The 24236-nt window shown below is 37.2% G+C and overlaps 1 protein-coding gene across 6 annotated transcripts in view; it reads right to left on the bottom strand.

Annotated features, from left to right (window-relative positions):
- LOC140155187 (uncharacterized) overlaps window positions 1-24236 on the bottom strand; it is a 156363-nt gene that overhangs the window by 34160 nt on the left and 97967 nt on the right. Inside the window, exon 1 of one of the 6 annotated variants that reach the window (XM_072177929.1) lies at window positions 17888-17964. The exons of 4 other annotated variants lie outside the window; for them this stretch is intronic. The gene's annotated coding sequence lies outside the window, so the exon portion shown is untranslated. Of the gene's footprint in view, window positions 1-1929; window positions 2062-17887; window positions 17965-24236 lie in introns of those variants that run through there. One more of the 6 variants, XM_072177928.1, reaches the window with a different exon arrangement.

Here is a 24236-nt window from a genome sequence, read left to right as displayed (position 1 = left end):
CATTCAACGAAGCGAAGCTGAGTTGAATGGAACATTCCATTTTTCAACTAATGAAAATATTCTTTCCATTGCACGTAATGAAAAAACATTCATTATTTGTTTTATATAACATCTAAATAGATCTTTGTTATTTGATTTGTTGATTGTAATGGCTTTGCAGGAGTTAAAATATTGTACTTAATCAGAGACAAATATGGCTTTTTTTTTTTAGCAATACATTCTTGTATCACCCAAAAATAAGCCATTCAAAAGTATTATTTTAAGGGTCTATTATTATTTTTACCAGGCGTTTGCTACACAGTAAAATAGAATTTAAGCTTACCTAGCCACCGGGCCTATCCAATGCGTATTGTAAGCTTACCTTTTCACTTTTCTTGTTTTCTACTTTTTCTTTCCCCAAAGAAAAAAAAAATCGGAATATGGATATTAACGGCTTTCCTTGTAGATGTGGATTATATTTCTTCAAAAATATTCATCCAGAATTGCCGCAAATTAAGTTTGTTGTTTTAAATATCCCGTAACACGGTAGGGCCTATGCTATGCATACTGTTCGCCGATCGGACTGAAAAACACACACCATGTAATCTAGCCGTGCAATAGAACGTACGGAATATAACGAAAATGCACGGTGCATATAACGAAAATGAACGGCGCATATAACCAAATTTCACGGTAGTGACGTAGGCCGTAAAATAGTTTATTTATTGAATGACATGTGACCAACAATCAACCAATCAAATGACAAGGATCTACTTAGGTGTTATATAAAACTAAATATCATATTTTTGGAATCAATATGGTAAATAAAACCAGGAAAACTATATTACCTTTAGCATATAATGTAGATCAGATCACAAACTTAATCAATCGCCTATCATGGTGTACTATGTGGTATTTTGCTCGAATCATTATCAAATTATTACTCATATTTTGAAACTATAAGCATTTCAAGTACATACTCTTCAGAAACCAAAATGATCTCATAATGTTACATAAATCAATAACTATGAAATACTGGCATTTTCAACTTTTTCCTTACTCTACTTGAAAATAAAATATATTTATGTAATTTCAAGCACATCACTATGCAATCAATAATTACAATAGCAATCCATTGATATGGTTTACTCATTTTCATATGAGATATGACGCATGCTGAAAAATAGAGACTTGATTAATTCCGAGTATGATGTCTTCAACTATAAATTCTGTTTATAAGTTAAAGGGGCATTCTGTGATTTTGTAACAATATCACTGTCAACTTCCATATTGCATACTTTTTAATGTAAGGTGATTACAAAAGTCCATTGGATTTTAAATCCGTATCAGCTACTGTGGAATCAATTGTTCCCCACCAAGACCAAAATTATAATTTTTATTAATTATTAATTTATTATCCTATTGGTCAAGCTTATCTGGAAATGACAACTTTTTAGTGGACATGGTGAGTTTCAGAGAATGAGCTCTTGAGGGATATCTGAGTGCTCTTTTAATGCTCTTAATACTACTGAAAATTGAAATATTTACTGTAATAATAACAGACTTTTTTGCGCAATTAATTTTTAGCGCTTTGCCAATTTTGAACTGTTTCACTTGTTTTTAAATTTGTGATTCTAAGCTTTCTTACACTGACATACATACAAAATATATGTATTGTCTTTTTCATGGTAGCAGCTTAGAATGCGAAAAGTGCAAAAATAAATAAATATTTCACTTTTATAGTAGTTCCAGCACCTTTTTGATAATTTTGTGGGTGATCAATAAGTAACATCACAATCTACATATATTTGAACACTAGATACTAACATTACACATTATGCAATAAATTGCATCGTATCATATTGTAGTAAGTATTTTTCTGAAATATAATACTTAATAACCTTGCCATGCAATACAAGTTTACCGATAGAAATGCGAGATATATCATACCTTAATAAATCGGACCATGGGTGATGACTTGACTCGCTCGCTTTCCCTGTAATCTAAGGAGTACATTGCAATGCCATTATAATATAATTTGGCATCACTATACACTCCGCAAGCTGACTGTTATTTAAATCACCATCACACTATGACTAAACTACAACTATATACCGCAATCTAGAAACACTGTGACGGAATCAAACTATTGTTTATAAGTGAAACTGATCCCATCCCACTGTGCAAAATTATAATGAAACCAAACACAAGAATTATTATCATTGCAGATTACTGGTGAGATTAGTAATTGGGTCAGAATAGAATCCAAATTTTTGCTTATACCACGGGAGCGTCTCAGATCGCATTGATTTTCTCCTCTTTTATCATGGCAACATATTGCCTTTCATCTAAACACCTGCAATAAGAGAACTCAATCGGGATCAACCCACTACACTTCTAGGGACCAGGGTAATCAAACCAATCCCACCATTAATTACACTTCCTTCATATTAACACATTTTTTGCTATCGAAAAAAAGCGCTACACCTAGAGATACCCGTCTGCTGTTAAAGCTCCCACCAGTGAACGCCCACAAATTTTTCCATCGTTTATGCCAATGCTCCCGGCGGGGCCTCCCTGCTCAGTACAATAGGCCGGTCATATGCGAGAGCAGGGAGTGTAGTACAAATAGTATTTGTCTATGGAATGTGATGGCTGCCAAGGGGGGTCAACTGGGGTCAGGGAACAACACTCCCTTCTTTGGTCTTGCTCGGCAATTGTGTGCTTTTATGGACAATGCATCTCCGGGCTTGGCAGGCATTTTTTATAAGGTTCAATCACCAACAGGGGCATTTCTTGATATATACAATTGATTCCATTATAATCAAATGTGCTGGCTAGAGTGACTGACTGGTTTAAAAGGATCTGTGCTGTGCTATGTAGTGCACTGGGTATTCACTACGAATTCAATGAACACTGGGTGGGAGCACCAATATCTGTGCTGGGAGTGAACATTGGGTAGGCTACTTTCCTTCATAAAATGCTTCTAGGAAACGGTCAACAATTATGTGGACTTTAATTAAATCAAGTCCATTCTCCCAACATGTCTTTCAACAAAAATAAAATCCAATCTTATTTTCCAAAATATGTGAAGTCACCTAAAAAACAAACTGGTCTGCCAGAGCAATAATTTGGCCAGAGCTTCCCAGGCTTGACTCTGGACTGAAGTAGATCAAACTATCTTTCTTTTAACAGGTCAATTTCATTTAAACCTCAATGACCACATCTCACCACAAATAAAAGTAAGGTTAACCTATTCCTCAAAGGCTCAAACCAATGACCATAACTTTAGAAACCTGTGGGGAAATTCTGACATTTTAATTTTTAGCATCACCAAACAATTATTCTACTGTTCTGAAATATAATCTTCCCTTTCTGTTTTTAATTTGGTATTCAGAAAATAATAAAGGCTTAATGTTATCTAAAATATTTATTACCTGCTGTGGGTGAATAGGGCACAATCTGGAATCATCCTCTCTTTGATTTGAAACAGAGGAAAACAAATAATTTTGATAGTATATCATTAAAAAAGTTATTAGCAGCCACAAAGAAAGACAGTTTCATGCCTTTGCAAAAGTTTCCCTCATCCTAAATACCCTGCTAGTGATATACCCTTTACACACAACCTATTCACCCCACACATAAATGTGCACACATGCCTATCTACACCCCCCCTACACACATACACACCACAGAATATTTCACGGATCTGGGCACACACAACCCCCCCACTGAAACCCCTCAAAGTCTGATTCAGACTACACATCGCATGATGCAATATCGCAAGAGAGAGCGAAAAGTTCAACAACATTCAACTCTCATCACAAATGAAAATTTCACCGCTCGTAAAACTTTACGGACTTTAATACTCCTTGAATCTTGAGGGTCCCTTTTTTCTCACCAGATTCCATCATTCTCTAATCAAACTAGTTTTATCTTTCAAAATTCTCCAATCATTCACAAATGTGTTTTTGATTGCTTTATTCCCTCTGGAAGCAACACATACGGTGCCCCATAAATATGTGCATCCACCCCTATCCTTCACACAACAACTCCTTTTCTTCCTGAACAACATTGACAAACTCCCAGGATAAACTCATAGCAGATACCCAGCTCACAGACAACACATAATCAAACCTTGGATTTTGAAAGTGTGAAATGGTCATGTCACAAGTCCTTGAAGTGCTAGTAATTTCATCAAAATCTATAGGTGAACAATCCTCATATACTTGGGTTGATCACTTTTCGTATCTACTGGGGGCAGGGGTGCAGCATGCGGTGGACAAAGTCCATGGGCCCAAGGGTTCAGGGACCTGAAGAAAATCGAAAATACTAAAGGGCTGACAAAAGAAAAGAGCCCTGCACTGCTACTACTTGTCTATGGGCCCCGAGGCTCTTGCTACTCCCCTGTGTGTGTGTGTGTGTGTGGGGGGGGGGGGGGTACAATCTTTCTCTTTTACCACTCAAATGCTAACATTTTTAATAAAGTAACACCATGTTCCTCTTAAAGTTTTGTTCTCTCATGCTTTCATTTGTACATTTTGTAGATGCTTTGCACTTTGACTCACCCTCCAGATCAAACAAAATTGATTTCCCATTTTATTAATTTGCTGATTTATCAATGTTCTTATCCTTTACCTTCCTGTGTGACGTGACAAGTTTTTAATCGTACCCTAAATACTGATCTGCAATTCACCCGCAATCATAATTACAATGTATTTTCAGCTTTTCAACATCCTCCATTTCACAAATTCATTCCTATGTCATATTAGGCTATTCCATTTTAAGTCCATCCACCCTATGGAAGCTATTAACTTAATCTCCCGAACAGGGGGTGTAGATTTCAAACGGAGTTAGCCCATTCAGGTAATCCCATTTGAAATTCACACTCCTTATGTGGAAGATTAAGGTCTTGTTTTCTACAGGGGGGTGTATGGATTTTAACTGGAATAGCCAATTCCTATGTCATATTAGGCTATTCCATTTTAAGTCCATCCACTCCTATGGAAGATATTACCATAATCTTCTGAACAGGGGGCGTAGGTTTCAAATGGAGTTAACCCATTCAGGTAATCCCATTTGAAATTCACACCCCCTGTGTGGAAGATTAAGGTCATGTCTTTCATAGGGGGTGTATGAATTGCAACTGGAATAACCCATTTTGGACACTGATTGGGTAACTCCATTTGAAATGCACACTCCTTGTGTGGAAGATTAAGGTCTTGTCTTCTACAGGGGGTGGATGGATTTCAACTGGAATAGCCTGATGCCACTTCCTAAGTCAGGAAGTTTGAATGACAAACTTTCATTTTTCCTTAGAACTCTTTCTAATTCATTTTGATTCATTGACCATAGAAAAGCTCCTTTCATTCACAGTACAAAGGCCATTACCTTTGCAATGATAATTTGATCTATAGCAAGAAATGATCTATAGCAAGAAATGACTGTGGCTAACCAAACAAATTTATGCTTCAAAATAAAAATATATAAAAATAAATAAATAACATCATGACTCCCACGAGAAAGCAAATTAAAAATCTACAATTGTAATATAAAATAAACACATCATAATAAAACAATAACACACAAGCATCACAATTATACTTTAATTGCATTTAACAGCTTCTTATCTCCTTTCAAAACCCTTTCTATTTGTTATTCACAAGAGTTATTCACAAGCTTTGTAAGATTTTCACTTCAGAACGATAATAGATTCCTTTCAATTATCTTATAAAGCGAGGAGAAGAACAAAACAACTGTGAGATGATGCTTCCATAAGATGTTGTGGTGTTTGTCTTTGTTTGCGTCTCGATGTACAAAAGGTCAATTAAAAATCTCTGGAGATGTTATCAGGTCCTCCTTTCTTTCACGGGATCTTAATAACATTTCATCTCCTTTTTGGGGCGCCCTCTACGGAGGCGTCCCACAATATTGGCATGTACTTGTGAGTAGCTTCTAATTTCAGTCTTACTAGATTTACTCCGCAATTGTTGTGCTATTTTGCTAAAATTATGCCCTTGCTCAGAAATAAATCCACAATATGCTTGGATTTTATTTTATTATTGTTTTCTGTTATGCACAGGATAAAATGGTGTGCGTATATTCTTTGTTTAAAAGACAAAATTAATGGATTTGTAAAAACACCAAATAAATCGAGACCTTTGACCTTTGTAACCACTTTGACCTTTGTAACCAGTTTACCGCCTCTTAGAACCCGATAGACGGTGACCAACACTTTGGATTACAATAGCCTAATCTGAATGGCATAGTCCAATAAGCTCAAATAAACAATCATAGTGCAAAATTTGACCTAACTTGCAGAGTATGAGTTTTTGTACCCAAAGTTTCAAAGTCAGGCATCTTATCAAGATCAAGATAGTGATAGTGACATAACAATTAACACGCTTATCTTACCAAGGTCTTATCTATCTGCATGGGGTAATTGGAAATTATGGTGTAGCCTATTTGTTTTAAGGATGAAACAACTGGCTCCTTTTGCATGGAAATTAGAACAAATTACTATACAAGCTGTATCAAAAAGTTTGGTACCCAGCAGTTTTGATAGTAATTGAAAAGCCTGGTTCTTCCAAATGCAATATCGGGTCCCCTTAAAATGATAAAATGATCAGACCATAAATCTTTTGTGACTGTTTATGACATTAATCAACAAATTATGCGGATCCTAGATGTGTCGAGGATGTTATGTTTATGAACAAAGCGTTACGTTTGTATTTTCAACATTGTTAATCATTGCTACGTGTATGTTAACAAATGAAAGTTCTGTAATTATTTTAATTCTTCAATGCTAAGTTAGTAAGTATTCTTTTGGATATCATCAAATTGTAAATCTCTAGTCAGATTTTCAGTGTGTTAACAACTATGTATCAAAGATGTTACGTTTATGTACAAAACATTTACGTTCTTATCTTGTAAACATTGTATACCCATATAGCTACTTTTGAAGAATGAATGTTCTGTAATTGTCTTTTATCCTTCATCTCTATTAGATTTTCAGTGTATTAGCAAGTAGATGATGTATATGTATCACAGACGTTATGATGTATATGTATCACAGACGTTATACATTCATAAAAACTTTTCTTTTGGTCAACATAGGGTAGATCCTCTTCTATACTATCCATCATATACCCCCTGCATAACGAAATTCAACAATATTCAATATCCAAAGCAATATCATCACTACAATATGCCCCAAAATTGAGCTCCCCCACCCCACATAATCGCAAATTGACACGACAGCTTCATTCCAATTCAATTTATTTCATCCAAAACGGTCCTGTGATACACCTTCCCCAATCAAACACATTTGTCTTGCATTTGATCATCTTCTACTCTTCCCTAGAAAAAATCATTATGATACCAAATCCCCAGGACCAAATCTAAACACCATGCCATGGAATTCACCATATCACGTCCAAGCTCACATAATTTGGGCGCCCCATTCCTTTTTTAAAGGAATTTTTATTTCTATCATCTCTCAGTCACAATGGTAAAAAAAAACTGAGCTGATTAGAGCCGACTTCTTCTAGCATTGGATTCTATTTGTTTTCCATTCTCTATGAAATATTAAGTGGGTGTTTGAAGTTTTTCTACAATGTTAGTGACGTCAATGTCAATTCTTGAGTAAAAACAACTTATTTGAGATGAAAACGGAAACAAATCTGCCATGGCAACATGTTGTATATATTGGTTTAGTATTACTCTTTTGTCATTTGAAAAAAATGCATAAGTCATGACTCTTGAAAAATGGACAATTGTTTGCATCTTGTTCTTCATCTTTCAGACTAGTATAAATAATATCTTGTTGATGTTTTGACAAATATCCTGTATCACATTATGAGCAAATACTGGAAAAGATAAAAAAATAAATACAGTGTTTGCTAAACGATTGTACTCACATTTCTGACATGTGATGGACATTCTAGCTGCATATATATCCACAACAACACTCAAGCTATCTTTTTCAACGTTTTCAAATAGTGTTTCATTTTCCTGTCATAGTACATTGATGGATCATATTTTGACAAAAAGTAGGTACAAAGTAGACAATGGGTTTAATTTTTCGAAAGTCAATGGGCATAAACCCATACAATTTATTTTGAGACCCCCTCACATCTTTATTTGATTGTGGTTGTATGTTTGATTCCACGATACAACAAGGATTTTTGAAGTGAATTGCATGTGAGACAAAAGCAAAAGTGAACATCACTATCATTGCTTTATCCGGACGCTTTATATTGGACATCAGAACCAGTTCACAGCCTACATGCATGCAACCATTCACCCTTTGCACGGATCTACCATCTTGCTGCCAAAACAAGAGTATTTTTCCAGATCACAATTTACTGCAACTGGGCTATTCTAGTCAAAATTCACACGCCCCGTGCGGAAGATGGGACCTTTATAATCTCCCACACAATGAATGTGAATTTTAAATGGGGTTACCTGAATGGGTAACTCCATCTGAAATCTACACCCCCTGCATGTCTTCCAGGGGGTGTATGGATTTCAACTGGAATAGTCCATTCACAAGCAGAAAGAGTGCCACAAAAGTGCAATGTCTTTAACACTGGATGAGAATGACATCAGCATTTCTGGAGGAGAAAAGCAGAAAGACAAGCTTGTGAAGGAGACAAGCTAACACTATGGACCACAATGGCCTCATCCCAATGCCATAGTCCAATAATCTCAATTAAACAATCGTAGAGCAAAATTTGACCTCAAGTTGCGGAGTATGAGTTTGTGTATCCAAATTTTCAAAGGTCATTCAATGAATGTGCAACTGTATTGGGGTTAAAGAAATGTGCCCTGGTAGATGAGCATGTTGTGGATCCTAGTGTAAGAGGAAGGGGAAACAAATAAGAGGAAAGAAAACCTATTTATAAATAAAAATGATTAGTGAGATTGTGTACACTACATAGCTCAACACTGGCATTAGAGCATGGACAGGCTATTATCACACGTGACATCAGTAAAAGCAGAGTTGAATAAGAGACAAGAGGGTCGGAATAATTAACAAAGGAAAGGGGCAGGCACCACAGGGACACAATCCATGCAAACTTGCCAACATCCTGGTTTTTATCTTCACTCACGCAGGCAACATGATTCATCCTCATTTACTTCAAACACAACACAGTGGCTCCAATGTGGTTAGAGTCAAAACGAGACCGTAAATCGGGCCGTATTCGGTACCCCGAGTTCCCTGCCGGGATGTCGAATGTGAGAGTATCCATATTTCATGTTTATGCTCTATGGATTATCTGTTTTGATATTGCCAAAATGCCATGCTCTTTCATCGCGCATTTAAGCGCAAGAAATGAGTGATATTTCTTGTAAGTTTTAGGAAAGTAAGTCAGAACCTTAACAATCACGTAAGGCAAACAAATTTATTAAGGGGGACCATTTTGAAATTGGGATTTCCTTTCCTGAAGTACATTTCTTGTACTTGATAATTCCAGCATGATAAGGATCACTAGAAAAAGAGAGTCAGCTTGTAACATTTATGGGTAACACTTGACAACCAATACACCTGTTCACTGCATGCGGTGGAAGGAAATATTTTTCAAGTGTATTTATAACCACACTTAAACCCAGAATTAATATTAATAATTCTTCTTTCTTAATTATACTCAAACTTGCCCAGACATCGTCATAAGGTCCGTTATATATAAAAGTTAAGTTTCAATAATATCACCGATGTCTTGTGAATACTTTCTCTGTAAGATAACAGTCTTGTTTGCGCAAACTTTCTTTCCCATCATGCAATTCCCAATTTATAAATATCCTGATTCGATCGTCCAATTTTTCCACTTGTTAACCAAACAAAAAGACCGATAATAATGGATAACCATCAAGTGTATTGTGGTAAGGCATGTTATATCAACTTTCTCCCCTCAATTATCACACTTAGCTGCCGCCCAATCTTCTAACCTCGAGTTTGCCCATTTTCGTTGGCTGACATTTTATCGCATATATGCGAATATGATTTTCATGAAATACAATCTCCGTTGGGGTGACCAAATAGCCCGCAGCCTCTCGGACAAGAATGAGACCACATTTTTTTGCGCACACCAATGCGAATTTGCAGGTGAAAACACATCACTATGAAGACTATTCTCCGTAAGCTTGCGCGGGTTTGAATAAAACGAAGCGCAATCCTTTTAGCAAGCTCGGCAAAAGGGGCATTGTTCTCGAGCAGCTGCCTCATTTTCGCCTCACACTTTATCCTTGCTAAAAAACACAACAAGAATTGACTTCATTTTGGCTCGAAGGGATAGCGGAGAAAAAGAAAAAACAGACGACTCACACAACTAGATCATCGTGCATGAATCCACGCCTGAAGTGATTCAAGTTCATTATTTCCCAATAACCATTCTTGTGATGGTGCTCATGCTAATTCACCAATTTTCACCACTTGGATGAACAACAAATTTCATTGAAATGTCAACCACTGCTGAGAACTGTGACACTAGGATCCACAACATGCTCATCTATCAGGGGAACAGTTCTTAAACCCCAATACATTTCTACATTCATTTGAATGACCTTTGAAGATTTGGGTACAAAAACTCATACTCTGCAACTTGAGGTCAAATTTTGCGCTATGATTATGTAATTGAGGTTTTTGGACTATGCCATTGAGATGAGGCTCTTGTGGTCCATAGTGTGAAGGGAGAAAATGGAGATAGAAAACAAGAAACACCACCATCATCATCATCGTCATCATCATCTTCTATGGTATATACATAAAGGATATATGGTTTTTTGCTCCTGGGTAGTGAAACAACATTATCAACAACTTCACAACATTGTGATTTGATTATGTCTTTCTCATGTTGAGTTACATGTCGTTTAGTTCTTGCGTTACACATAATGTTAAAGGTGCGTCTCTGGGTCCACTGTGTTACAGCAGGTTAAGAGTGCCTCGAAAAATAAATTTGATTCAAACGGAACAATCCCAGTGAACAAATACACAAGACAAACTACTCCATTGCTTCATATTTTGAAGTTTGAAACAAAACACTACAAATAACAAATTTGATAGCCATTCAAACCATTTATTATCATTAAACCAGATATGATTCAGATTCTACCATTCACAATACAATTTACAAATTGTTCACAATAACTGACAAATAGCCATCGATTTCATGCCAAATGGACTGAGTGCATTTATTCATTCATTCATAATAATGATTAAAAACAGAAAAAATATCCTGCATGTAGCAATCAATAATGATGAACAATACAAAAGGCGAAGAGGGCATTGCACTTCAACTCCGGGATTTGCCATTGCTTGGCAACAAACGAGCTATTGTTATCCACAGTCTACGCTAACTGGTTTTAACAGCTAGGAAAGACAGTCAGAGAAATCAATGCTTGTCAACTCCTATTACCTCGCACTAATTAAGTAATGTGGCATCGGCCTAAATCATTTGCATAATGGATATATTTTATCGTTTAAAAGGCCAAATTAGTAGTGCCGGTCTAGCATGGACAGTAGTTTGAATTCCATATGTATTTTGAGATTGGTGAAGTTTAAAAGCTGTATTCATATTCTGCTATGCTTGATAGGGTTCATCCCACAGGGTTCATCCCGGGGTTCATCCATAATCATTTGCTGCTGACCGGGGCTGATAGCAGCTTTCTGACTATTAAAATAATAAGCATGATGCCACATCCAAGTCAGCCTATTGCAAGATAAACCACCACAACCAGGATGACAAAATCAGCCTATGTCAGTCCTTGTCAAGTATGGTCAATAAGTGTGTTATTTTCTACTGTCTATGGGTACCTTAAAGGGACTGGACTTACCGGTAGTTGCTTTTTAGTGAGGTGATGCATGTACAACTCCATGTAAGGGAGCGATCGTTATTTACGACCGGGGAATGGGCATTTTGAGGGGGGGAATCAATTTATTTTTTGATCTTGGGGGGAACACAAATTTTTTTGTCGATATTTTTTCCAAAATGCCCATTCCCCTCCCTGCCGTAAATAATGATCGGTCCCTAAAATGACATCAAAGAAAATTGGCTAGCTGGGTAAAAAGGTACTGTCCATGCCTTGTACAAATATTCCAATATAAAAGTATTTAAATATTCACAAAAAAAATATACATTGGAGAACGTATGAAATAAGAAATACATTTAACAATGTGTTTTAGCGTTTCTCGATTAAAAAGCTCAGTTATCTGCTGTTCATCATTTATAAAAGGAAAATTGAAAGTCTAGTGAATTGTTATCAACAGCATAACCAGATCTTGCCGTTGATAAAATAGTCAATTAGGCTTCTTTGGTCTTTGCTGTTCATTTTATGATTGCTAAGTATTGGCCAGGGACAGTGGGTTTGATATCAAATCAATTCATTATCCACTGCAAAATATTCTAATGCAGTTCTTTTGTGGCTCAAGCACAATGCATCCTTTTATGCGATTTGCCGCATCAGGAGAAATCGTATTGTTAACTAGTCAGCAGGAAACTCTTTTGTTATTCTGTGCATATTAAATCTCCAGCACTCACTTTCTCTCCTCCATCTCTGGTTTGCTCTATAAGTATGGGGACACTGCCTGCCATTTCTTGGTTATAAACGTGCTTCAATGCATATTTGGCACAATCAAATCACAGAATATTCATACACAATACTATTTTGAATTAGCCCCTTATACACTGCAAATTTAATTTCAGGAGCTGGTGATGTACGCTTTTGACAAACTTCTCGTATTACTACAAGCCGGTTGATTTCACACTTGCCAAATACACGGAGTTAACTTTTTATTTAAAGTTCAATGCTCGAGCATGTTAGTACTTAAATCAATCACACAACAACACATCACTTCTTGAGAGATGCTGAAGCGACAACTACTTTCATGTCGTTAATTGTGTCATCTCGATCGTCGTCGGTGTGCAGCCAGCACGAAGAAGGGTAAAATAAAAGAAAGTATTGATTTGCCATGCACTGTGAAAAGGTGAAATCAAAACGAAGCTCGCAATTTGTTTGGACAGGTGGGTTTCTGATTGGATCATTTTGCCCTTTTTCTTATTCTTCTAGCTTTTGATTCAAATGCCTTTTCTTATTACCATTGCATCTTCTATCAAAACATCTACTCAAGTAAACTCACTAATAACTTTCTTTGAAATAATACCAACCTATCAATGCCATATCACTTTTTTTCGTTTTCTCTGTCGTCTGCCGCTTTGTGTCGTCTGCCGCTTTTTGTCACTCTTGCTATCTTTTCTTTTGACGTGTCTTGTTTTGAAAGGAATTCACTTTGTTCATCTCTATTATTCCTTACACATTTGGTCCCTCTTTTCAAATCTTTATTCTGTCTTTTTTGACTGATGCCTACATTATCACTTATGTCTATCATACTATTGACCTGAATGTCTCTGTGTCACTATCTCCATTTGTCTGTCTGTCTGTCTGTCTGTCTGCATGTTTATTTTCTCCACCTAGGGACAATTATACATATACAGACATATTTGAAACTCTTTTTCAGCCTTAGTAGATGAGTTTATTGTAAGCCAAGTACAATAACCCATTATCATTTCTGAGAACAGTAAAATTTCAAACAATAGCATCAGATAGTTATGTCCACCTGTTTGTCAGATTTCCAAGTATAATAACGCCATTTAGAAGTTGTTGTTAAAACATGGAAGAACAAGAAATTTCTTGGAAATCAGGATTTGATGGAAGTTCGAACAAATCAGAACAATACTTGAATAGTGACAGGTTTTCATAGAATGTGTCTAGCTGTTTTTTATCACACATTGCCAATGCAGCCACCGATCGAAGTCACTGAATTATAAGTTTTCAGAACCACAGCGTGGTATGGCTTGCATGATCATTTAGAAAGGCTCAACATAGATATTTTATCTTGAGTCCAACCATCACAAATGTTGTGGTTGGCCCTTCAATTGGTCGGCCCTTGAACAGCCCTGAAATAATACAGAAAGCGAAACAAAGTGTATTTGGTCCTCAAACACAAATTTTAGAGATGATTTTGGCCCTCTATGGCCTGCAAGCAAATATTTATGACAAACCCCCCGCACTAGAGGAACACACTAGCAATAGTTCTTGGCCTTTTCAATTTAATTAATGATAGACTGACTTACTCTTACGTTAGATTGTCTGTATTCTTACACCTTCCTCAACAATTCCCAATTGATGGGATTGAGTTTACTTAATGTAAAAGTGGAAATTTTCACGAAATTAATTTTTTGCACTTGGCCAATTCTTGACAATGACCTATACATAAAAGGAATATATTTGCGTGCTGTTATTTTCGGGGTATCAGCTTGGAACGCAAAAAGCGCAAACAGGAATGCCGGGCATAAATGTAGCTTGAAATTTTTCAATTTTACAGTATACTTACTGTCATCTAATTCAGTTGAGAAAATATCAGACAATATCTTACACTTCCCACAATGCATTTCTTACATTTCAATTTTCTGTCCAGTGCAACATTGGGTCGATGGTGACAAAAAGTACCTCAATGAACAGAGCACATCCAGATCTTGTGTTTATTTCTCGATTATCGACCCATGTTTATTCAGTTTATTCACAAATTGAACACAAAGAGAACCTGTACAAAGTAGGAGTTTCGTCAGCTATAATGAGATAATGCATGTTGCAAAGGATTCTGGGAAGGGTAAGATACAGGTTTCTTCTCTAGGAAACATCATTTTTAATACCCTTAGTACTTTCTTAATAGTCTACTAAAATATTCAATGAAATTATGTGATTCCCTCAAATTGTTTCATTCATCATTAAAACATAATTGTGATGAAATTATCTTACCTTACACAAAGTGGCCAAAAAGAAAAAAAAAAGGTTAGTTGCATTCACGCCATCATTTACACACATTCGGTCTCAACACCAACGCAAAACTGATATGTGCAACTGCCCTGGTGATACTAAAACTTTACAATAGAACAAAACAATAAGCTATTGATAAAACTTTTATTCTGTTATCTAATCATATCATAAAACAAACGTGGTACGTCCTCCCTTATCTGTGTTTGATTTCCGGCGGAATATGATATTATTATCGAGTACACACTGCTCGGTGTTTTGGGTACAAAGGTTTCTAGTTAGCTATTGTTTTTCATTCAATCGATAGTTTCACATTGGATATTTTACAAATTAATGTTCTGTGTGCTGGTCATACCATACACTACAACATAAAAAGCCCAACTTTTGAAATATTTTCTCAAAATACCAAGAGCTATCTCAAGAACCACTGAACCAATACTAGGCTTGTTTGTACTCATTTTAATGCATTTTTCATGCTGATTCCTAATATGGTCATAGAAATGTACAATTCTTAATTTTTGTAATTTTTAAAGAAAATTTGGAACTTGTTTTCTGCAATCGACACCATGTGGAGTGGGTTAAAAGATGATAACAACACCACATTTCAATATTGAAAATTATGTCTTCCATATTTAAGTTCTTTGTATTCCAATAATAACATTTCCCCATCTTCCAATTTACCACACTCTCGAAGCAAACATTTCACCAAAACACTGTTTACGATTACCATGCAAAATGCTAAGTACAAGAAATCAACCAAAAGAACATTGACTTTTCACAGATCAATGAATAAGATCAGAGAGACCTAGCAGTACCGAATGAACAGCAATGCGTGCATCCGTCCAAGTAAGAAAGGCGGATATACCTTCTAGTATAAGGCATAATATAAAAGAGGACAGAGCTGTCCAAATGGATATTGACACCCACCCAGGATTTCACTTGTCCCTCCCTCTCCACATGTGGTCAATTTTATCATATCAACGACAAAAATAGACCTGGGGATTTAGGTTAGATTTGTACCTACGGAAATTGAACGGAAAATCTTGAAATTGTTCACGCCACCAAATGCACTCGGCACTGTTCCGTCTTGTTTCTATCAACTCACACACACACACAAAAAAAAATGTCCTGAATTCTTCTTGCAAATTATTTTTTTAAACAAATTGGCATTGATATTAATGTGGATTAGTACCGGCGTAGGGAAATGAGTTCGCAGTATTTGGCAAGGTTGAAAGGAAGGCCTGATTTGTTGCCTCACACTGTCCAAGCAACCAAGCAGAATGCGTCGTTATAGCAACGGGGAAACTTTTAATCAAGTCTTGTGAGTCAAACTTCCAGTGCAACCAAGCAACTAGTATTTGGTGCTACCTATCTGCATCTGACAATACAAATTAACGGCCATCCATCTATCATCGGCTTTTCCTATACTATCACTATCATCTCTCTGATGCTAAGTAAAACATACTCTACTCGACCTGGAACCTCGAGTTATAAATGGAACCATTTTGTTGAAGCTTTATTTTGATACAATTTTGCAATGACCAACCTTATTTGAGAATGAATGTGCAGTACTCTGATGGTTATACTCTCTTCATTCAAGGCAGTGATGAGACCCCTTTGCTACAAGAAGTACCTCACAAGCCGGGCTATCAGTTCCTGCAGGTAGAAGCCAGAACAGTCTTCCAAGTTCTTCCAGGCAATGTGGTTTACAACTTCAAGTGCAAATTGCGCTACTTTATTCAGCCACTGTGATGAACAAGAGCTCTTGTGATGAACTAAACAGTGATACACTTCCAACAGTGAACATTGTGCACTGACTTGACTATTGCTTGTAAAGACTTTTGCTTGCAACAGTTTGAGCCCAGTGACGTAGCCTGGGGCAAGGGGATTGATTGCCCGTGGTGTAGCCAGGGGCAGGGGGGCAGAGTGCCCATAAACAGAATTTTTTTGGGACAAAATAGGGGCGGTAAAGAGCAAAATGCTTTTAAAATGACCAAAAATGGGACAAAAAATTGACAAATGAGGACGAAAATTTGGCTTTGAGCCACTCACACCAAATCATCCCCATTTAGAACTCAAAATATGACTTCAACTTTCTGATTATGATTTTCTGTACCCCATACATGTAAGTGACTTATGTGGGCCAGATCCGGCCAAACAACCATTGTGGTTTGCCCTTCAACAGCTCTGAAATATACAGTAAGCTTAGCAAAGCAAAGAGTATTTGGCCCGCAAATACAAATTTTTGAAATGAGTTTGGCCCTCTGTAGCCCACAAGCAAATGTAATTAAGAACCTCAGCCATAAATGTACAAACATACATGTATTGATGCTATAGAACCACATCCTGACATATGAACACAAGATCCTAATTTAACACACACACAGATAAAAGTACACAAAAGGTTGACATCATTCCTTGTATCTGTATTCAAACAATCTGTTCCGAGCATGAAATGCCAAGTAACCCAACTTTCGATAGACAGCCATGATCTTAACTTGTCTGCCTTGATCAGTACTTGACGAAAAGAATACCCATTTTAACGGTACACTAGCACATCAACTAAGTACCATTAAGACACCAAGTCATGCCTAGGATGCACTGTAATGTGACGTGGTCTTGGGTACCAACTAGAAATACAACTAATGTATTTCAGAAAACAAGTGATACTAAGTTTGAACACAAACATTCATTGCACCCCTCATTTAAATAAAAATATTTGTATTGTGAAAATGATGCTATATTCACCTATCTCTCAATATGCAACTTCAAAAGAAACAATCAGATGTTAACATTTTAATACATGAGTATCAACTGAATTGTAAAGTATAAATTAACTTTTCCCCAAGCCTGTTTCATCAAAGTCATACCGCAATACAATACCAACTGAGCTCCATTCCAATTACGCCTTAACTGACAAACTTACCACTTTTTGTTAGATTTTAATCAATCGTATCAACAAAAACAGCTGTCTGCGTAAAAATTCTGCGAGCACAAAACGAGCTGTTCGTAAATGAACAAAATACAAGTGTATACAACAAGGAATGAGAAAAGATGAGAGGGAAAAAAAACTTACCGGGTACTAGCACTCAAACTTTACATTCCCCAATAGCAAGTATTCAATGCTCTAACAGAATGCAAGCATCTCAGCCCAACCAGCCGGTACTGTCTGCCTTTCTCAGTGACAATGAACTCAGTCCCTCAACAATCTAACCAATCAATGCTCTTGGAAAAAATGAACTGCCTGCATGTTAATTGTTACGACAAAGATGCTAAATCAACAGTGCTAACGCTCTGTCCAAACCAGTGTCACATGTTCGGTTTGAGCTAAACCTCGTAAGTTGTATCAACGTGGGTTAAAAACACAGGGAAAGCAAATGAAATTAAGTCTATTCAAGATTGCGTTGAAAGGCATCTCTTTTTTTACCCTCTCTCCTTTTTTTTTTACTTTTGCTCCAGGAGCGAAGGGATGTCTCATTTGTTAGTGATGACGAAAGTGCGTAAAAACACTAACCATCAAAGGTTCATTATTGTTGTATTACAACTGAGGGCCTGTCTCTGAAGATTTGGCCGTTTACTTAAGCAGTAGACCCGACTTGTCAATGATTTAATAATGGTGAAGAGTAACAGTAATTTGGCTGTGACATGCTGTCAAATTCTATAGGCTTCACTGATTATACAAAAGGGATGAAGAAACAACTAAAAACAAACAGGTCTTTTCACGGAATTGTACCATGGAGGAAGTTTTCAATGCCCAAGGTTGGCACTATTGACACGCTCAGTCTAAATTGTATTGATCGCAAATAATAGCATCTTTAATGGCATTTTGATGCTTTTGACCATTATTTAAAAGTCAATACGATTTGTTCCTCTCTTGTATATAAAATCTATCATTGTTTGTATGTATAAATTATTGAATACAGTGTTTACAATTTGTTTTACAACAAGAAATCTGTGGTGATGACGTCTTTAGGGAGAGATTAAATTTTCTTCCCTATCATCAGAATTTGATTAGGGTCTTGAGGATGATACGGCAATATCTTTACAACCATTATCTACTAAGTTGTATTGTGTGAATGAATAATTGAAACGTACACAAAGTGTTTACAATTTTGTCTTGCAACCTTTGAAATGACAGCACCTCCTGTTCTGTGTTGAATTATAATTTCATCTGTAGGGACTGAATTATTTTGTCTTCCTTCTGTAAAATTTGATTAAGGCATTAGAAGTATATACAAATACAACTACTGTACATGGTGATGTGGTGGATACTTTTGAATTTTCCTTTTAAACTTACTGGTCCAACAATAGGATTTTGGTAGGTTTTACAAATCTTTATAGTGAAATTGAAAAAGTTATCTTTTTATTCTTCTTCAAGTTCTTGTTTGTAATAGTTTGTGGAATCAAATTGTTTTCCCAATCCAGCACACTTTGACATCATCATTGCAGTTAATAGAAAATGCTGCTGCTATCATGAACGGCTCTCATTACGCTGGGATGGTCATGATTCTTTAGGGGCCACTCGTGGTCTGAAGAGCATACACAGAGTTATACCCAAGTCCCCAACAATGTCATTTCAACACATTTTTTCATTTCCTCCTCTTCCCATTCCATCAGCAGTTGTTCCTCATCTCACCAACATCACTCCAACTTTCTCTTATCTCACCTCTTCCTTCTTCTCTAATCTACAGCAGGCCAAAGAACTAAAGCCCCTCCCATCCCAACTTCTATGATTTGTTCCTTTACTCTGTTTCCCCATTTCAAAAGTAGCCACAGATCCTGGTGGCCTTACCCATCTACAAACCCTCACTACCAACCATTTTTCTGGATCCCTGCTCCCTCCCTCCTCTTTGTCACAACTACATGTACAACATCTGGTTAGCCTCCTCTTCCCATCATGCATTCCATTCTCCTCCATCCCTCCCTCCTCAATTTGGTTCATCATCATCCTTATCATCAAGTTATCAATACCAACCATTCTTCTCCATCCCTGCTCCCTCCCTCCTCTTTGTCACAACTACAACAGCATTCCTTTGGTTAGCCTCCTCTTCCCATCATGCATTCCTCCCTCCCTCCTCAATTTGGTTCATCATCATCCCTATCATCAATACCAACCATTCTTCTCCATCCCTGATCCCTCCTCCTTCTTTGTCACAACTACAACAGCATTCCTCTGGTTAGCCTCCTCTTCCCATCACACATTCCATTCTCCTCCCTCCCTCCTCAATTTTGTTCATCATCATCCTTATCATCAATACCAACCATTCTTCTCCATCCCTGCTCCATCCCTCCTCTTTGTCACAACTACAACAGCATTCCTCTGGTTAGCCTCCTCTTTCCACCATGCATTCCATTCTCCTCCCTTCCTCCTCAAGTTGTTTCATCATCATCCTTATCATCAATACCAACCATTCTTCTCCATCCCTCCTCTCTGTCACAACTACAACAGCATTCCTCTGGTTATCCTCCTCTTCCCATCATGCATTCCATTCTCCCTCCTCAATTTGGTACATCATCATCCTTATCATCAATACCAACCATTCTTCTCCATCCCTGCTCCATCCCTCCTCTTTGTCAAAACTACAACAGCATTCCTCTGGTTAGCCTCCTCTTCCCATCATGCATTCCATTCTCATCCCTCCCTCCTCAATTTGGTTCATCATCATCCTTATCATCAATACCAACCATTCTTCTCCATCCCTGCTCCCTCCCTCCTCTTTGTCACAACTACAACAGCATTCCTCTGGTTAATCCCCTCTTCCCATCATGCATTCCATTCTCCTCCCTCCCACCTCAATACCAACCATTCTTCTCCATCCCTGCTCCCTCCTTCCTCTTTGTCACAACTACAACAGCATTCCTGTGGTTAGCCTCCTCTTCCCATCATGCATTCCTGCCTCCCTCCTCAATTTGGTTCATCATCATCCCTATCATCAATACCAACCATTCTTCTCCATCCCCTCCTTCCTCTTTGTCACAACTACAACAGCATTCCTGTGGTTAGCCTCCTCTTCAATCCCATCATGCATTCCTCCCTCCCTGCCTCCTCAATTTGGTTCATCCTCCTCCTTATCATCAATACCAACCATTCTTCTCCATCCCTGCTCCCTCCCTCCTATTTGTCACAACTACAACAGCATTCCTGTGGTTAGCCTCCTCTTCCCATCATGCATTCCTCCCTCCCTCCCTCCTCAATTTGGTTCATCATCCTCCTTATTATCAATCCATACTAATTCATCACACATCATCCCAAGGTAATAGTAGTCATTATTGTGCATAATATTGAATAATTGCAGGAAGCTGCTAGCACACAGTTATTGTCTTAATCAAATGTGTTCACTGACCCAGGTCTTGATTTGTCACTTGAAGACTAAAACGTTGGATTGCTAGCCCGACTAGCTGGTTGGCTGGCTGGCACTCCCTGCCTGCCTGCCTGCCTGCCAAGACATCATAAGAGCACACATCAATTCAAGTGCTTTTGCCTAGAGTAAACTCTTACACATAAAGCTCTCATCATCTCTTCACTTGTAAAGCATCAAAAAGAAAAGGTCGTCCAAAGCAACACTTATCTTTTCTGATGGAATAATCATACAAATTCCGCTTTGAGAAAACATCATTAGATGAAATAGATTCATAATGGGAACACTGAAAGTTCATCTAGGAAAGTTTCCAGTACTGTTGTATGATTCTACTAGACTATGAGTACAATAACCAACTTTATTATCAGGTTATGTCCTGTGAACATGGTGAAGGACAAGATGGCCATCTAGAACCAGTATAGTGCTCAACATTGCTCCCAGACTTGGAAATATCTAACATGATCAACAGGGGTGGAAACATGTTCATTTCCCCAGAAGATAGGTCATTAAAATTTCTCACAAAAAGTTAAACTTCTTACACTTTTTTTTTTATTGGTGAAGGAAAATTTCCTGAGAAGGGACTTTCTGATTTCCCTAAAAATGGATGAACCCTTTTGACAGAACCTTTGCTGGCTTGCTCACACACTACCCCAAAATTATTGGTGTCTTTAAACAATGCCCCCACAAAGTATTTCCCTATGCTGCCCCTTAAAGCTCGCAACATTATGACTGCTATATCCACTTGCATGCAGAGACAACTTTATAGAAATGAATACTAAAATTACTTTTTTCTTTATTGTTAGTAGTAAATGTAAGATTCATCATTACAATTGTCTATTCATTTGTAAGTAAACTCAAATTGGAATGCCATCTTTAGGCCAAAAAAATAATGTTTTGGTTCTTGTTCCCTCCCTCCTCAATGTCTTGGATTTGCCAGCTTTTTTTTAGATTTTCCACAGATTTTTAGACTTTGGAATGCTTTAGGAAACCTTCATGTATAAATAAGTTTATTGGAGAACTAGTATCACTTCTACGTCCTTTTGTGGTCCTCTACGAGGTTTATCTCTCAGAATCTCACATTTGACAAAAAGAAAGAAAAAGGGTCCTTGTCCTTTCCTCAAGCACTGTTGGAAAAGACAGACAACTACTATGCTAATTTTACATTGAAGAAGAAAAAACCTTCCTCCCTCATCAATTCATACAAATCCTCTGGACGAGAACCAAAACACTAATTGTATGCGTTCTTACAACTTGTTTCGTCATTGGACGGGCATACTGCATATGGCATTGTACTTGATAGAGACAACAACTCAAGATATTAGAATAACAAAGTGCTAATTACAAAGCATGATCTATAATGATAATCAAGGACATGTTTAAAATCAGTCATTAATTGGGGGACAGTCCACCTTTGGGTAATTGTTGGAATCAATCACAGTGTATAAATGCCTTTCAATTGTGTGGAAAAACAAAGTGAGCAATCTATCATTATTTCTCTAAGCTCTTATTTCACTTTCAAGTTGTATTCATTACATTTGTATTCAAGATTAAATGACAACAAAAACCTTGATTATATAACATTTGAATTTCAAACTTGCCGATTGATTTTTTTTATAGCTTGTTCATTGAAAATTTGTGTGTGGACAAATTGAGGTAACACTTTCAATGTTAATAGAAAAACTTAGCATCATATGGGACTTGCTTGACTTGCCTGGAATTGAACATGGGACTTATAGAAATCTATCCTGATATTCTAACAAAATGTTTCATTTACACAGGGATGCAAAATGATAATCTACTATAGCATTTCAGTTCAAATTTTGAACGAGCAGTTTTACAAGTCTCTTGTCATTGTCTCAATCGTTCAAACAAATGGCAATAATATACTTTGTTTCACCCTGAGCACATTTACGTGGTTGCACCACATGCGTGCTGACAAACCACCCTTACAATACACTCTGCAGGATTAGGTTATTGTGTGCGATTCCATAATGCGAAAAGGTCCTGGGTTCAAGTCAAAATCTTCAATAACACCAAATAAAGTCCTAATACATCAGTAACACAACTTGATGACAATCTAAAAGTACAAAAACACATCAAAAAACTCGCAAACAAACATCCAATCACGTAAACACACTTAACCGAGCATTAAAACATTGTACAAGCTCATCTGGATTCGGTATGATGCACAATGATGTGCTAAGACTAGAGTAAAATTCCTATCATACCACTACTGTAAGACACACAAGCGTGTTTCTACAGACGCACCGCTAAGTTACCGCTATATGGATAACGCTATCTTACCGTTATCTTACCGTTTAACCTGCTGTTTCCACAGACAGGTTTTTGCCGTTGGCGTGTTCATACCGTTTAATGTTTAATACGGTAGTATGGCCAAAATCTTGCATCGTAGGCCTAGAATTAATGCTAGAATGGATTGTTTAATGGTTGATTATTGCTAAATAATCACTTTTTTTTGTTATATTTTGCAAATCAACAGAAAAGTTTTACATTTTACACAGTTTTTCACTATTTTGTAGCATTTACAAATTTCCGTGACCAAACCCCGAATTCTGTGAGTTTTTCTGTTTTTCCGTATCACGGAGAAGCGGGCTTTACATAATAGTTTGGACTTGTTATGTTGCCCAGGCTGTTATTAACATTTTTGTCATGTCGTCTGTCCAATTAACATGTTGATTAACAGCCATTTTGTTTGATTTTGCTCAATAATCGGCAAGTTACCGCTAAGGTCTGTTTCCACAGAAAATCTACCCGCTTCGTCAACGGCAAAAACCTACTCCAACGAGGTTTCCGTTGGCGATGAAAAAAGCGTTGCAAAAAGGCGTTGGAGGCTGTTTCCACAGGAGTGATTAACGGTTCCATACCGTTTCCAAAACGGTATTTGGCTCTGTAGAAACACGCTCTAAGACAGCCATCACTCGAACCCCTAATAATCCCACTACACCTTTCAACTAAACGTACCTACAGCACACATCACGTTAACCTCAAATGCAAATCGGCATGAGCCCATGACAGAACAAATTGCATTTTTGTTTGAATTGGCAG

Source organism: Amphiura filiformis, chromosome 6 (assembly GCF_039555335.1).
Source record: "Amphiura filiformis chromosome 6, Afil_fr2py, whole genome shotgun sequence".
NCBI lineage: Eukaryota > Metazoa > Echinodermata > Ophiuroidea > Amphilepidida > Amphiuridae > Amphiura > Amphiura filiformis.
The sequence above is the reverse complement of the archived record's forward strand: the minus strand, read 5'-3'. Positions and strand labels throughout refer to the sequence as shown.